We start from the raw sequence: 17463 nt of genomic DNA on the forward strand, positions 1-17463 counted from the left end.
AGTTCTCTGAAAACATCAACTCAGTATCCAGCAGCAGTCAAGAAAGTGAACAGAATGCTGGGAATAATTAAGAAGGGGATAGAAAATAGGACAGAAAATATCATGTTGCCTCTATATAAATCCATGGTATGCCCACATCTTGAATACTTTGTGCAGATGTGGTTGCCCCATCTCAAAAAAGATAAATTGGAATTGGAAAAGGTTCAGATAAGGGCAAAAAAAATGATGAGGGGTTTGGAATGGCTTTTGTATGAAGAGAGATTAATAAGACTGGGGCTTTTCAGCTTGGAAAAGAAACAGCTAAGGGGAGATATGATTGAGGTCAATAAAATCATGACTGGTGTGGAGAAAGTAGATAAGGAAGTGTTGTTTACTTCTTATAACACAAGAACTAGGGATCACCAAATGAAATTAATAGGCATCAGGTTTAAAACAAATAAAAGGAAGTATTTCTTCACACGATGCACAGTCAGCCTGTGGAACTCCTTGTGATGTTGTGAAGGCCGAGACTGTAACAGGGTTCAATAAATAGATAAGTTCATGGAGGATCGGTTCATCAATGGTTATTAGCCAGGATGGGCAGGAATGGTGTCCCCAGCCTGTGTTTGCCAGAAGCCGGGAATGAGCGACGGGATGGATCACTTGATGATTACCTGTTGTGTTCATTCCCTCTGGGGCAGCTGGCACTGGCCACTGTGGGAAGACAGGATACTGGGCTAGATAGACCTTTGGTCTGACCCAGTAGGGCCATTCTTATGTTCTTATATTCTTAACAAAATAATAATACATACACTTCTGGTGGCCCTCATTACCTCCAATATCCTGTCTTTCTGTGGGGAAAGGCTAGTATTCTGACAAAGAAGAACGTCACCCCACAGGGTTCAGGGCTGAGTCCACTTTTGCCACCAGTGACAGCTTTGTTTTTATTGGACAGATTTTCTTCAGGCCCAGGCTTGCAGAAATGCCATCAGAATTAACAAAGTCTTTCAGCCATGCAGAAAGCCAGTTTTAATACAGGTAATTAAAAATGGATGTTGAATTTAGGTTCCGTTAAAATTCCATTTGAATTTACAAACTCCATTGTGGGTTTTATGAAAACACTACAGTGCAGGTTTCTAATTTTGCTTGTTTTGTTGGCACTGGCAATTGTTTTTCTATTGTGCCCATCAAAGCATTCAAAAGACAGAACACTTAGATAAATAAAGTTTGTGTAATTTCCTGAAATTCAAATTAAAAATATCTTTTTATCCCTACAGTTTTAGCAACATGGTAATACCATTTGATTGATGATTTTTTTCCTGTTTCTTCAAGAAACTTCCCCCAATTTCCTTGTCAAATGCTGCTGATCATCTCAGAATATCAGAAAAGGCAAAGTTAATGAACTGCACATAGTAAATTCAACTGTGCTGAAACCATTATCACCAGAAATTCCTTACCACTCACACACACTCCTTTGATATTAGTCACTTCAGCCTGTCCTTGCTGCAAGCTAAGTAAGAAAATGTCAAAGATTTTTCATCTCCGAGATCTGATGAGGTTATACCCAGTTTCTTACTTCTGAAGCCTCGGTCTTGTGTGTGTGTTTGTGTTTAGTGTTCCTGTGAATTGATGAGGAAGGCTTTCTAGTTTAGCTGCTTCACTTTAAGTAGAATTAGGAATTAAGACATGCTGTGTTTGCCAATATCTCCTGGTATTCTTCTAGAAGCATATGAAACCAAGCATTTCCTGAACTGAATCTGTAGCGTATTAATACCTAGTTATTTGTGTAATTATAGAACTGATAACTGAACCCCAAAGAGTTTGGAGGTTTGTTTTGGTCCTGAGGAGAATAAAGAAGATAAAGGATTATCTGAAATTTTGTCATATTAGAGCAGTGGCATCGATTTAGCAGGTCTGGTGAAGACACGCTAAATCGATGGCAGAGTACTCTCCCGGCGACTTCAATACTCCACCTCAATAAGAGGCAGAAGCTAAGTTGTAACTTACGTAACTCAACTAGTATAACTTAGATTGATTTACAGAGTTAATGTATACAAGGCCTAAGTCTAAAAAGCACTCTGGCAGACACAAATAAGATAATTGTACATACAACTCCACCCTTTGTTTTCCTTGGCTATTCAGACTGTAAGCTCTTCAGGGCAGGGGACTGTATGTGTATGTATTAAAGTTAGCACAATGGGAAACTGATCTTTGTTGGATGCTATTGTAATACAAATTATTATCTATTCTACTGTCGCCAAATGTAAACTTTAAATGGTGATGACAACTGTGAGCTATAGACAACCGCAACTGAAGGGGACTGGAAAAATTGAAGCATGAAGTCAAGACACAGTTTAAAAAGAACAGGAGAAAATAGGTGGAAAATGAAAAGGAGGTTACTTGAGAGGGAAAGATAACTAATGTTTCAAGCACACAAGGATCAAGAGGTCAGTGCAGGATATGGTAGGGCCTCTTCTAAGAAAGAAGGGTAATTTACTGATGTAAGAGATACACTAGACAGTGCAAAAACACCAAAATGAATCCTTTTTCTCTGTGACCATTTTTTGGGAAGGATGGGGAAAGATGCCAGGAACAGACATAAATTTCCCATGGGAGGAAAGGGGGAGGGGAAAGAGAGAGAGAGTAAAAATTCAGGATCTGCCATAAAGGGAGATCAAAATAGAGTCGAAAATATTCCAGTGTGAACATTTCACATGATATATTTTTAGCTCTGATGGAAAAATTAGGCAATGTAATAGTAATTATATATAATATGAAGATATATTATCTTATGAGATAGCAAAAAGTTTTTAAAATGCAGTTCTAGTGCAGATTGCAATTGTGTGATGATAAACAGCACCTTCTTACTCCAGAGATCTGTGCACAAAAATAAGATTGTACTGTTTATTATTTCAGTTCCCCCTCTGCCCTCCATCCCAGGAATGTATAAAATTGGCACTTGGGCCCCCTGCAATTTCTCCAAAATGATTTTTGACTGATCTATTTCTCTTTAATTCTTTTACATTGCTCTTTAGTCTCACTTTAAAAATCTCCCCCTCCTTTCAGTAGTCCAAGGTGTGAGCATCTTTTAATCTGTTTATTTCTTGAAAGGTTTGATCATGAGGCATGTTTTCTCTCCCGCACTAAATAACAAAATCTCTGCAGTATGCCCGAAGGGGGAAAGTTTTAAAAAAGATCACTTTCAAAAGAATGAAATACAGCCTTTTCAAGGCTTTGGTTCAAGTACTTATCAGTAAAGAGCACTGCAGAAACCTTTTATCCCATCAAAGCACATGTCCTTCTCCTTCACTGATGGAGCTCTAGAGGAAGGGCCATGCACAAGTTGTGTTGCTGTGGCATAAATAATAAAGATGAAGACAACTGATTATTTTAAAAATCTGCCACAAATACAATTAGCTGAGTCCACTGCTGGCTTCCTACTTATGTTTTGACCAGAGAAATGGTTCACTGCAGTGTCTGCTAGTGAAATGCGTTTCAGAAAGGACAGCAGGCTGCAATTACCAGCACAAAAAATAAAGATGACAGGCTTTTCCATATCAAGACAGTTTCCTGTCATGTTTTTATAATCAGTGTTGGACTTAAAAAAGAAAAACCTTTTCCCACTTAGTATGGCTGAGGGAGCAGGTGCTCTTATGAAAAAAAAATCCCTTTTTTGTCCCCAATATCAACCATATGCTGGCCCCTGAAATGAGAAAAACTAAAGAGGGCAGTAAATTAAAAATCACATTTGTTATTAAAATATGTTATCCCACTCAGGCGCGTGGACCTTTGGAGTCAAGCGACCAGCCAGTTGTAGCAATGGAGTCTTACAAATACCAGAATGCAAAACTGTGGTGGAGCAATGGTGTGGTTTGAATGGGGAAACAGTGAAGCACTGAAGCAGCAGTTCCTGGGGGCTGTTCTTCTGGGAAGCTGCTCTTGATGCTCCCTGCCATGCTGTTCTGCTGACAGATGTATAGAAGGGAGGGGCCTTGGCCATACAGATCTGACCTTCCCACACACCCTGAGCTCCTAAATATGGCCAGCACAAGGAGAATAGGGCAGTTTGTGTCTTCTATACTTTGTAATGGACTATGGTGCTATCCAAAGCCCAGTGAAGTCAATGGAAAGATCCCCACTGATTTCAATGCGCTTCGGAGCAAGCACCACACAGGCAGAGGCATAATTACATAATGAATGACCATATTAGACCAGACCAATGATCCATCTAGCCCATTCTCCTGCCTTCCAACAGTGGCCAATGCCAGGAGCTTCAGAGGGAACGTGTGATCCATCCCCTGTTGTCCACGCCCAGCTTCTGGCAAATAGACTAGGGACACCCAGAGCATGGGGTTGCATCCTTGACCATCTTGGCTAATAGCCATTGATAGACTCATCCTCCATGAACTTTTCTAGTTCTTTTTTGAACCCTGTTATAGTTTTGGCCTTCACAATATCCTCTGGTAACAAGTTCCACAGGTTGACTGGGTGTTGTGTGAAGAAATACTTCCTTTTGTTTGTTTTAAACCTGTGGCCTATTAATTTCATTTGGTGACCTCTAGTTCTTGTGTTATGAGAAGGAGTAAATAACACTTCCTTATTCATTTTCTCCACACCAGTCACAATTTTATAGACCTCTGTCATATGCCCCCTTAGTCATGTAATTTCCAAGCTGAAAAGTACCAGTCTTTTTAATCTCTCCTCATATGGAAACTGTTCCATACCCATAATCATTTTTGTTGCCCTTCTCTGTACTTTTCCAATTCTAAGATATCTTTTTTTGAGCTGGGGTGACCAGATCTTGAAGTATTTGATGTGTGGAGATACTATGGATTTATATAGTAGCATTATGATATTTTCTGTCTTATTATCTATCCCTTTCCTAGTGATACCTAACATTCTTTTTTTTTAACTACTTTTTTTTTAATATTAGGTCCACAGTATTTTGAAACAAACATTAGTACTGTTGGGAACCTATGGTTATGTAGATTGGTGTTTCCCAAAAGGCAGATCCTGATACTAAACTGGGAGGAGTGGTAGACACGCTGGAGGGCAGGGATAAGACCTAGACAAATTGGAGGATTGGGACAAAAGAAATCTGATGAGGTTCAATAAGGATAAGTGCAGGGTCCTGTACTTAGGATGGAAGAACCCAATGCACAGCTACAGACTAGGGACCGAACAGCTAGGCAGCAGTTCTGCGGAAAAGGACCTAGGGGTGACAGTGGACGAGAAGCTGGATATGAGTCAGCAGTGTGCCCTTGTTGCCAAGAAGGCCAATGGCATTTTGGGATGCATAAGTAGGGGCATAGCGAGCAGATCGAGGGACGTGATCGTCCCCCTCTATTCGACATTGGTGAGGCCTCATCTGGAGTACTGTGTCCAGTTTTGGGCCCCACACTACAAGAAGGATGTGGAAAAATTGGAAAGAGTCCAGCGGAGGGCAACAAAAATGATTAGGGGACTGGAACACATGACTTATGAGGAGAAGCTGAGGGAACTGGGATTGTTTAGTCTGCGGAAGAGAAGAATGAGGGGGGATTTGATAGTTGCTTTCAACTACCTGAGAGGTGGTTCCAGAGAGGATGGTTCTAGACTATTCTCAGTGGTGGAAGAGGACAGGACAAGGAGCAATGGTCTCAAGTTGCAGTGGGGGAGATTTAGGTTGGATATTAGGAAAAACTTTTTCACTATGAGGGTGGTGAAACACTGGAATGCGTTGCCTAGGGAGGTGGTGGAATCTCCTTCCTTAGAAGTTTTTAAGGTCAGGCTTGACAAAGCCCTGGCTGGGATGATTTAATTGGGGATGGGTCCTGCTTTTGAGCAGGGGGTTGGACTAGATGACCTCCTGAGGTTCCTTCCAACCCTGATATTCTATGATTCTATGATTCTATGATCCACCAGTGGGTCACAGGAAGGTTCTGGGTGTGTCACGGGGCCCTAGGCAAATATACACTTCTCCTGGCCTAATACAGAGGGGAGGCCCTGGAATGAAATGTGTTGGAAAGCAAATCCACCCTGTATTCACCCTGCAGTGGCAGCTCCTGTCCTGCGGGTCTGCTCCCAGTTCCCTCCTCCTGACATTGCAACCTGGTACACAGTCACAGCCCCACTCACTGAAGGGGGAAACTGAGGCAAGGAGCTGCTTGCAGGGTCTCCCTCAGGTCACCAGGGGGTATTTGGGAAGAGCCACTTATTGACAGGTAGAACATGGCTCTGATTCTCCACTACAGCCAAGCTGCATTCAGACATAATGGGCAGTGGAGGCCCCAGGAGGCCTGCTGTGGCTACCTGATCCTTTGCTGCTCGGCCCTGGTGGAAGTTAGACCAGCAAAGGGCCAACTCCAACCTCTGCCACTGCTGTACAGGAGCTTTCACCCACAAAAGATCAGGAAAAGTAGACCTTGCTTTGACCATGTCCCTGGTCTGTCCTTCCCTTGCTGAATCAAAACGTAAAGCACAGTGCTTAATTTGTAATGAAAGAGATGCCAGGGCTCAAGCAATTTTTTTACAGTCATAACTGATGCAGCAAGCCCAGAGGTGCTGGGGCTATGAACTGCCAAGCCCAGAGGTGCTGGGGCTATGAATTTCCAAGCCTAGAGGTGCTTGGCCATGGCACAAATTAAGCACTGCTGGCAGTAGGGGAGCCCTACCCATGTAGGAAGGCAGCAGAGAGAAAGGCAATATTTACTTTGTTGGAGACCGATTCTACACTAAGAACAGGAGGACTTGTGGCACCTTAGAGACTAACAAATTTATTTGAGCATAAGCTTTCGTGAGCTACAGCTCACTTCATCGGATGCATGCAGTGGAAAATACAGTGGGGAGATTTATATACATAGAGAACATGAAACAATGGGTGTTACCATACACACTGTAACGAGAGTGATCAGGTAAGGTGAGCTATTACCAGCAAGGGTTGGGGGGAGAAACCTTTTGTAGTGATAATCAAGGTGGACCATTTCCAGCAGCTGACAAGAACGTCTGAGGAACAGTGGGGGGAGGGGGGGAGAATAAACATGGGGAAATAGTTTACTTTGTGTAATGACCCATCCACTCCTAGTCTTTACTCAAGCCTAAGTTAATTGTATCCAGTTTGCAAATTAATTCCAATTCAGCAGTCTCTTGTTGTAGTTTGTTTTTGAAGTTTTTTTGTTGAAGAATTGCCACTTTTAGGTCCAATGAAGTGGGCTGTAGCTCACGAAAGCTTATGCTCAAATAAATTAGTTAGTCTCTAAGGTGCCACAAGTCCTCCTGTTCTTTTTGCGGATACAGACTAACCTAGATGCTACTCTGAAACGATTCTACGCTGTTACTCAACTACAGGTACCTGCTGAGTAGTACATTGCTGTATGAGTAGCCCAGTTTTTAATCACCTCACTAGTACTGAGTAGCACCTTCTGAATAGCCTCCTGAGTGGACTTTTAAAATTATAAACCTTATTTGGCTTTGCGTTGTAGTGATTTTTGATCATTTCACGTGGCCAAAACCGGCTACAGAATCTAGTTTTGACTGTGACACTTACATTCCCTTCAGCGGTTTGATTTCTTGTTGCCTCTACAACAGTCTTCTGTGCTTGGCTATTATTGTTCACTTTCACTGTGTTGCTTTGGGTGACATGTCTAATGTTGGCCTCTCCCATGCTTTATACATCCGTCTTCCCTATTTCACTGTTGGACATAAGTGAAAAAGAAATCGCAATGTTGCCATCAATGGTTGATCTCTCTGTCCCTGTTTGCCTTTTTTCCTTCTAGCTTCCATTATCTAAGTTATGTGACCATAATAAAGTGAAGTGTCTAGGCACTTGTTTTGATCTTTCCCAATGGGTACTATGATCCTTTCTTATAAGCTACAGGTGAGTTGCATCAGACGTGCATTTAACTTACGCAAATTCAACTATACACGCTCAGCAAAAAAAAAGAAAAATAACAAGATACCTGTAAATAGTGCAGGCGATTCCATCCACAATGAGCGTATGCCCCGGAGTGAGCGTGGGATGGGAGACATGAATCTGCTGTTCCCTCAGTCAGTCTCAGATCCTGTGTGCCTCTCATAGTGTGAGCATCTCGCCTCACTGAGTGTGATTCTAGTGTTTAAAGTACTGTACATATTTTTCCTACAACATGGCCCCTATAGGCAAGTCAACTACTTCGCTGTTTCTTCGGTTGAGCACCAGATGATCTGTTCAAACAAGGAAAAGCTGGCTCTGTTGGACTTATTGAGAGATGGTATGTCAGTCTCCAACATGGCATGTAAATATGGCACAACAAATCTAGCATCCATGCCATCAAGATTCGGGAGAGAGAAATTCATCAAGCTGTGGCATCAAGTGCTCCAATAACTGATAAGGTGACAAGTCAGGTGTGTGAAGACTGAAAAGGCATTAAACTTATGGCTGGGAGACATGAACGGTAAACGTGTGCCTATCAATGGCAACACGTTGCGAGAAAAGGCTCTTAGCCTCTATGCGCTGTTCAAACCTCTTGCCGAAGAGGGACAGCCTTCTGATGAGAAGGAATTCAAAGCCAGCCAAACTTGGCTTAACAGTTTTAGGAACCGCTTCAACCTCAAAAACACGAGACTACTGGTGAAGCTGCATCTGCCAATGAAAAGGCAGCAAAAGCCTACCCCGAACAATTAAAGAAAATCATAGAAGAAAAGGGCTATCATCTTCCAGAACAAGTTTTTAATGCTGACGAGACTGGGCTCTTCTGGAAAAAAATGCCCAACCGCACTTACACTTCGAAATCAGAAAGACAAGCCCCTGGCTTCCAAGCAGCTAAAGACCGCGTGACTGTGTTGTTTTGTGGTAATGCGGCTGGGCATTTCATAAAGCCAGGCTTGCTCTACAGGGCTTCAAATCCCCATGCCCTAAAAGGCAAGAACAAAAATCTCCTGCCTGTGTTCTGGCAATCAAATAAAAAGGCTTGGGTGACAGCAGCATTATTTCTGGATTGGTTCCACAAGTATTTTGTTCTGGAGGTCAAGCGGTACCTCAAAGAGAAAGGGCTTGACTTTAAAGTGTTGCTGATCATAGACAAGGCTCCTGGCCACGCCGCAGCACTCCGGCTTGCGCATAACGATGTTGAAGTCTTCTTTCTCCCCCACAATACCACCTCCATCCTCCAACCTCTCGACCAAGAAATGATTTGCTGTTTTAAGGCCATGTACACGAGGCTTACATTCTCTCGGATACATAGCACTATGGATGCTGATCCCAACCTTAACGTGACGGAGTGTTGGAAGTCCTTCAACATTGCCGATTGCATCACTTATATTAAACAGGCAATGGATGCAATCAAGCCTGAAACAGTCAATGCATGTTGGCGAAACCTATGGAAAGAATGTGTGAATGATTTTAAGGGTTTCCAGACCATTGACAAAGAAGTGAAACACATTGTTCAGGTGGCCATGCAAGTGGGTGGCGATGGCTTCATCAACATCCTTGAGGAAGAAATTGAAGAATTAATTGAGAGCCACAGAGAAACACTGACTAATGAAGAGTTAGAGGAACTGATAAAATCGTCTACAGAAGACAAAGATGACGATGACGACGAACAAGAAGAGCCAGCAAGTTGGAATCTTCATAAATTTGCTGAAGTGTTCCAAGCAGCAAAACACTTGAATGATTTAATTCCTGAATACGATCCCTCTATGGAACGAAGCCTGAAAATCACACGTATTATTACGGACGATTTGAGACCGTATCAAGAAATGTTTGAGCAGCTCAAGAGACAACAGCAACAGTTGCCGATCACCATGTTTTTCAAGGAAAAACAACCAGCAGCAGATGAGCCTATGCAATCAACTTCTCGAGCTGAACCAGAGCCAACCACTTCGTCTACAACTCGCTCTCTGTCACCCAAACTCTCAGTCACCTCCGTCTCCTGGATTGACATCAAGCCCTGACGACCCCCTGTAATTACCCTGTGTAATTAAAAATACAATACTATAAAATTATATTTTGCATATGTATTCTTTATTATATACTGTACATTAGTGTATACATTACACCTTTATACATATTACTGTACAGGGTTGTATACATAACCATGTACAGTATACAGTACCTTATGAGCAATTTAAGGGATTTTCAAGCGTAATTTTGACTATAGGCAATTTTCGCCTTACGCGCTGACTTTAGAACCTAACCCCCGCATAAGATGCAACGCCACTGTATATTTAGCGATCCATTTTGCTAAGAACCATTACAGTTCATACTGAATATCCTTAAACTTTATACATATACATAGATGAACTTAAAAGTCAATGTAGTGCTGTGTAAAATTACAGATTAACATTCCTGAATTTCTCCATTTATCCACAGATCAGGGACAACGTAAACAGTGGCAGTTCAAGCTCCCCTCACATCCTTCCACCTGCTTGCCTCAAGACTGATCCAAAGGACTACTTCTAGGGTGAACAGGTAGGTCACTCGCCATGCATGTCTGTTCAGTCCTTAGCACCTGTGCTAAGGCCTTCAAAAAGAATTCCAGTGAATGCTCATCCTGGGGATGGAGAAGCACTTCTCATCATGCATCTACTTATCGGAAACAATCATTATAATTTCTGAGCCTTGTTGGCCTTTTTGATGAAAAATGATACCAGTTTGACACTGGCATTATCAAAATCCAATAAAAGGCTTCTTTAAGTTATTGTGTTTTAAAAGGTAACATATAGAAGAAAGAATTAAAATACACAATTAAGCACAAAAAATAGTTAATGCATGTATGAAACCAAGCAAATGGCGTAACAGAAACCGCTCATTCAATGGCAGAAAAACAAACAAGAAATTATAACAAAACTCTCAGTAAGGCTTGGTCTACACGAGCAACTTATGTTGGTATAACTACATTGCTTAGGGATGTGGATTTTCCACCCCACTGAGTGATGTAGTTATACCGACTTGACACCCCCCTCCAACAGTGTTGACAGTACTGTGTCTACGGGAAGGCTTCTCCCATCGACATAGCTACCATCTTTCGGGGCGGTGGATTAACTATGCCAATGGGAGAAGCTCTCCCATCAGCATAGGTAGCGTCTTCACTGAGCACTGCAGGAGTGCAGACAGCCGTGCTGCTGCAGCACTGTAACTGTAGATGAGCCCTAGATGTTAAAGGACCGTCGTTTGTGACCATTTTCCCTTCAAAGCTAATACTGACTAACCATCAGAGACCTTTAGCATTTCATAGTTGAATGGCATTGATCACATTCTAAAAGGTTCTCAGCTAGGTGGCTTGAGTGGTCAAAAAGCCCATTAGGTTATAGTGGTAGAATAAGCAATGGACAAACTGCAAAGATTTAGAATTTGGGTTCTGTCCAGATAAACACCTAATAGTCTAGAGGATTATCCAAAGCTTATCAAAACCCTCTTGAGTCTGCAAAATTTAGCTAGAAATCTCACAGGAACACGTTTTCTCATGATATTTCCAGCGATATATTACAGTCTTGGTTTGGATAAGCTTCAGATGATCCAAATTTATGGGTGCTAATCCAAATTGAACTGAACCTCTAACCTTTGGAGGGTCTCCTGACACTATTAACATTTCTGAATGGCAAAATAAAGAGAGAACCAAAAATGAAACAGCCAAGGAATTAAGAGATAAAGAAAGCAAGGCACATAGTAAATAGAAAAGTGCCATAAAAGGAAAACACATTGCCTCCTTGAGCAGAATGTACCAGTAGCATCGTGTAAAGAAACAACTTAATCAATTTTTGATTTATAGAGCTGTAGCAAGACGGGAAAAATTCTCAAGGCTTTGCAATACTTTTATTTTACCTTGCTAGACCAAAAACAGATTAGTTTTCACCAATAAAATGTTTACAGTGAGTTAGTCTATAATGTGGACAGGACAAAATCTCGGACTCTGAAATGAGGAAGGCTACATTGTGTGAGTTACAAATAAATTGTATTAAGGCCTCTAAGGATGAGTATAAAAAGGTGTAAAAATTTGAAAGCACATGTATAAAAATTACCATGACTGCAGCCCTTAAATTGGATGTTGCAAAAAGAGAAAGTTACTAATGATCATTCCGATGCTGCTACCCTCAGAGGCTTGAGATTTTTTTATTTTGACTTCAAAGGGAAGATGGATCAAACCCAATATTTGCAATACAAAGCATTCTGCATGATCAGTCTGCAAAGCAACGGGAGTTGATGCTCTTTCATGTGGACTGAAAAATATGCAAAGAGAAGTTTCCAGCTGAGCAAGTTTAGCACTGATTCTCTGACTGGGCCAGCAAGAGGTTCTCTTTTGGATCATGATACAGATGCTGCTTACAGACCACAGAGGTCCTGGTCCAATTTTCAGCTGCCATAACATCGATACATACTCAACAGGCTAAACATTCTGCTACTGTAAATGGACTTATATCCAATGACACCACTGGATTTTCACCCATTTGTACCAGCAGACTATTTGGCCTAACAAGTTCAATCTTGAAAAAGGGAATTTTCTGTAGTGTCTTGCTACCAGTTAGCCCGCACAATAGAACTAACTTGTAATGTTTTGAAAACTGATATATCAGGATGCTGTGGTTACTGCATAATAAATAGCTGAGTAGAATATTTGCAAAACATTTGTCACTGAATTTTGCCTCTTTTCACAATAGCAAAACTTCTGTAAAATTGTGGTATTTTTTCAAAATGTTTCACATTTTTAAAAAGTGAAGTTTTGTGACATATTTTTGCTGAAAATTTTGCAGCTAATATTTGCTTAATTTTTTTTAAATTTTTAGTTAGATTAATTGGTGAGAGGTCACATGGTATAAATTTTGGTTCTTTGATTGGTTGAGCCAATTCTTTGTATTCGGAAGGGAGGCAGAGACCATTCTGATTGCGCTTTTTGGAAGGATAGGCTATAATTAGGAGTCTTCCTTCCAAGTAATAAAGCAAAAATTAGTTCATCTTTTTTTTTCACATCAACGCAAAAGTGATCGATTTGATTCACAATTTACCATGTATTTCCCTTTCATTACCAATACATACTATGCCAGATGAGTGTTTGATGTGTCACATTTACATAATGTATACCTATTCATAGTTTATAACTGTCTGCATTTTCCTTTCTTTGAAAGGTTTGCTATATGCTTTGATATTTTCCTCATCTCTCATCAACTTTGATCTGACAAGAGTGTATTGCATCAACAGTGACTTTGTTATAATCTATCTGCTTACATCACATTTTGTTTTATTGTATTCTAATGGCAATTGCTCACTGAGGTCTCTACAGTGTAGGTGTTGCCATTTCAGTCCCAGGATATTAGAGAGACAAGGAAGGTGAGTTAATATCTTTCATTGGATCAGCTCCTGTTGGTGAGAGATTCAAGCTTTCATGTCTGAAGAAGAGCTCGGTGCAGCTCGAAAGCTTGTCTCTCTCACCAGCAGATGTTGGTCCAATAAAAAATATTACCTCACCCACACTGAGTTGAGTAAGGCCACCTTTCCACACAACAAAGAGGCACTTTTGCAGGAGCAACAGCATTGGCCAAAAAAAATATATATATATGGAGGGATAAAGCACATCTTCAAAACAGGCACAAGTATCCAGGGGGGTCACAGCAGGGTGCAGAGCAGGAGGCATAACATCAGCAGCATGGCTTCCTGATCACATGTCACATTCCATCCTAGAAGACGTAGAAAGCTGCTGCAGGCAAATATCTGGCTAATTTTGACTAGAATTAGCAAATAATCAGGGACTGGGGACATGTTTTGAGGCCAGAAGCTAGGGGCACAGTTTGTTCATACAGAGGCTGATGTTGATTTGTTGTTGTTGCTGTTTATTGATATTGTGGTAATGCCCCCCAATCAGATCCTTGTGCTAGGATCTCTACATCACATAAGAAAACAAGATCCATGCCCTGAAGATATTATAGCCTAAAGAGATGTAAAACAGATAGAATGTAGGGGAAAGAGGCACACCAATCGGCAATCAGCAAGTGTCTCTAGTTTAAATGGTAAAGCCCCATCTGTGTGTGTGTACGCACACACACCCACCCACCCCTACCTGTCTGGCTGTCGGTACTTCCATTGCTACTCCTTGATGAAGAAGGAGCTATTCCTAGGAGCTGGTTCTGCTCTCCTGCCCTGCTGCAGAATCTGGAGAGGAGGATTCATTTTGGCAGGATTCATCGTATCCGATATAGCCAAGAAAATATTTCCCCCTGTTTTGCCCAGCTCGTCATGGATCTGTAGTTATTGTTACAGCCTGCATTATTAGATAGCTAAGACATGTAAGATGCAGGAATGATTACAGGGCTGTAATTGCTGTACTTAATTAGATCTTGTGCTGGTCTAGTGAGGGGTCTAGAGTCAGTGCATGTCACTGCTATATTGAAATCTCCTTAATGCATAGCAAACACGAAAAACCAGATGGTATAATGCAAAGTGCAAACAATTCACTGCCAGGAACATTTCTGCATTGGCAGGGGAGTGTAGTAAATGACAGTCATCGGTCTTTTCCATCTCTGATATCTATATTTCTGTACTCAAACTGCTCTGCTGCTGTTCCACTACCCAACTTGTTGTGCTAATTCTGGTGGAATATATGAAACTGGAACACTCTGGGAGCTCATTCTGCTAGAGGGGTCTGTTACTGTACTTTGGCAGCAGTTGGCAATCAAACTTAGCTGCTTTGTATTGCTTATCACAGCTTACTAACCACTGCCACTTTGAAAGATTCCTGTGGTATTCCACTCTGGAAATGGTGGGTCAGTTACTAAAAATAGACGGTAAATGCTAAATTAATGACAAAGCAACAATTAAAAATGATCAGCCGTAATGCCAAGAAAGCAAGGAAATGCCAAGCAAAGGCTATCGTGGGATTCCTAATTCACACAACTGTGCCAGGATTTCATGGAAAGAGCTTCAAAACTTATTATTATTCATATATTTGTACTACAGTAGCACCTAGGAACCTTATCCGAGGATCAGGGCCCTATTGTGCTAGGTGCCGTGTGGATAAATGTCAGAGACAGTCCCCATCTCAGAGAGCTCACTATCTACCTGTCAGGTGGACACAACCAGTGAACAAAACAGACAAATGTGGTGGGTGTGGGTTGTCAGGATGGGGAAACAGTGAAACAATAGAGGTTAGTAGAAAAGCAGAAGTCGTGGTTCATCATTTGCCTAACCAGTGCCAGATTGGAGTGATGCGTAGGCGTCCCAGCAGAAGTAGATTTTGAGGAGGGGTTTTTAAAAAGAGAATGGGGGAGGGGTATAAGGAGTGGGGTTTATAAACCTTCCCCTGCATGGTGAGAGGTAGGGAACTAAATGCACAGAGGTGCTTGAGAGAGAATCAGACCAGTGGGTGATTGAGGCTGCGATCACTGGCAGGGAAGAGATGGAGGTCAACATGTGGACAAGTTAGTAGATCTGATAGATAGGATGAGGCTAAATGGGGAAGGGCCTTAATGGCAAAGGCAGATGCTTGTGTTTGAGGTGATACTGCAAGCAGCCAGGGGAAGGACCCAAAGATGGGGGTGACTTGATTAGAGTAGTGAGCAAAGATGATCCTACCCAGAAGCGTTTTGAGTATACTTGGCAAAGGGCAATGTGGCAGGCATCCAGGCCAGAGAGGACAAGATTACGGTAATTGAGATGTGAGATAATGAGGGCCTGAACAAGAGTCTTGGCAGACAGATCAGAGAGAAAAGGTTGAGAGAGAAAGGTTAGGTAATGTAGTACCTAATACAACAAAGTTAAGGCCTGTCTACACACACGGACTCATTCCTGATTAACTCAACATGTGGAGCCTCTTATTCCAGAATAAGAGTGCCAAGTTCCTGTTAAACTGAGCACACATTCAAAGTGGATCAAGCTAAACAGCCTAGAAGGAAAATTCCATTGATTTGCTACTAAATACCACAATACATGGTTCCTTTATATATAAATGTATCTATATCTAGCAGCAAAATTATTTTTATTAAAGTAATACATGTGGACATGTCCATATTTCTGTGGCAGTATATGGTGCTGAGTTTATTCCCTGGACACTGGCATCTTAGTCCTAAATGTGGTAGAGGGAATCCCATTGATTTCAGTGGGAAAATGCTCCACTTTAAATACCGTAGATAGGGTATTGCTGCAGTAAATGAGAAAGGATAATGTGCTCCCTTCCCTGTCCCAAAGAACCGGGGTTCCTATGAAGTGTTTTCCGGTACCTGAATATTTTCTTTCCCTCCTCAATAACTAGTCACCTTCTTTTCCATTAACTTTAGTCAAAAATCCTGTGATTTCCTTAATACTTGGATAATACCAAGTAGATTTTGGGTCCTACTGAAATATAAATAGTTTAATATCCAAAAATAAGGAAAGATAAAACAAAACCACTGTGTGGCAAAATCTCATAGCTGGCTACCATTGAAAGTAGTGTATAGTCTTGAAATTGTTTTTCAGTTATGGTGACTAGTCTAGGTAACAACAAATCCTTTCCAAGTATACATTCCAGGGCACATTTAACAAACAAAACACAACAACATTTTGTTTACAAAGATTGTCATTTGAATAGTATTCTGCAGACTTAAATAACCATCCATGTGCAAATTAATAAACATATTGTTCGGTTCCTCTTTTTCCCCTCTTGCTGGCACCAACAATTTTTTCCTCTATTTTATTATTATTTATTATTGTGGTAGTACCTAGAGAGCCCAGTCCTTCACTGGGGCCCTTTTCTAGGCTCTGTACAAACATAACAGCCTGGCCCCACTGAAGGCAATAGTATTTTGCCACTGACTTCAATAGGGCCAGGATTTCACCCACAGGGCCTTTAGTAAGGGATTCTATACTTCTTCTACTGATGATTTCCTTACTTTTGCAGCTTTATGTCTGGCCTCAGCTTCATTTCAGTATGTGTTTCAAATTTTCAAATGGACGCACAATTTCTCAACCGCAACGTCAGTTTTTATTTCAGGCCAGGCTTCTCATGAGCAAAAGTAAATTTCCTACAAAATAGAGTGATAGCCTGGGAAACTTGCATTTTAACAAGAAATGATCATTAACAAAGCAAAGTGTGTGGGCTTGTCTGCATGGGGAAATTGACCAGCATTCTATAGAGGAATACTTATTACAGAATATCTATGCTGTACAGTTTCCTCCACGTAGATAAGGCCTATGATTCACCGTTACATTTCTATACTGACTAAACTGGAGCTGGTCCATCCTCATCAATGACCTAGGTAGCTGGGTAAGTGTTACTCTGGGCACATTTAAACCCTTTGGCCTCTTGCGTCACAACCATGAATAGGGCGACACAGTCGCCATATTTCAAATTGCTCACTTCTTTCGTCTCTTTTAGATGACTTGGTTTAATGCACCACAAATAACAAGAGCTTAATACATAAGACACAGAGTGGTGGGGGGAAGTGCTGCTGAAAGATTGTTTTAGTTGTCTTTAATGATTCCTCACTGCAAACCAATGATCTTTCAGTAGTATTTGTTAATTATCAAAACAGTACCATAGCCAATTTTTGCTCACCGGTCCACAA

At 41.3% G+C, this 17463-nt stretch overlaps 1 protein-coding gene across 1 annotated transcript in view; it reads left to right on the forward strand.

Annotated features, from left to right (window-relative positions):
• ST6GAL2 (ST6 beta-galactoside alpha-2,6-sialyltransferase 2) overlaps positions 1-17463 on the forward strand; it is a 249708-nt gene that overhangs the window by 86702 nt on the left and 145543 nt on the right. The window contains exon 2 of the mRNA XM_073351066.2: positions 10307-10405. The gene's annotated coding sequence lies outside the window, so the exon portion shown is untranslated. The remainder of the gene's footprint in view (positions 1-10306; positions 10406-17463) is intronic.

The sequence above is a fragment of the Lepidochelys kempii genome, chromosome 1 (assembly GCF_965140285.1).
Source record: "Lepidochelys kempii isolate rLepKem1 chromosome 1, rLepKem1.hap1, whole genome shotgun sequence".
Classification (NCBI taxonomy): domain Eukaryota; kingdom Metazoa; phylum Chordata; order Testudines; family Cheloniidae; genus Lepidochelys; species Lepidochelys kempii.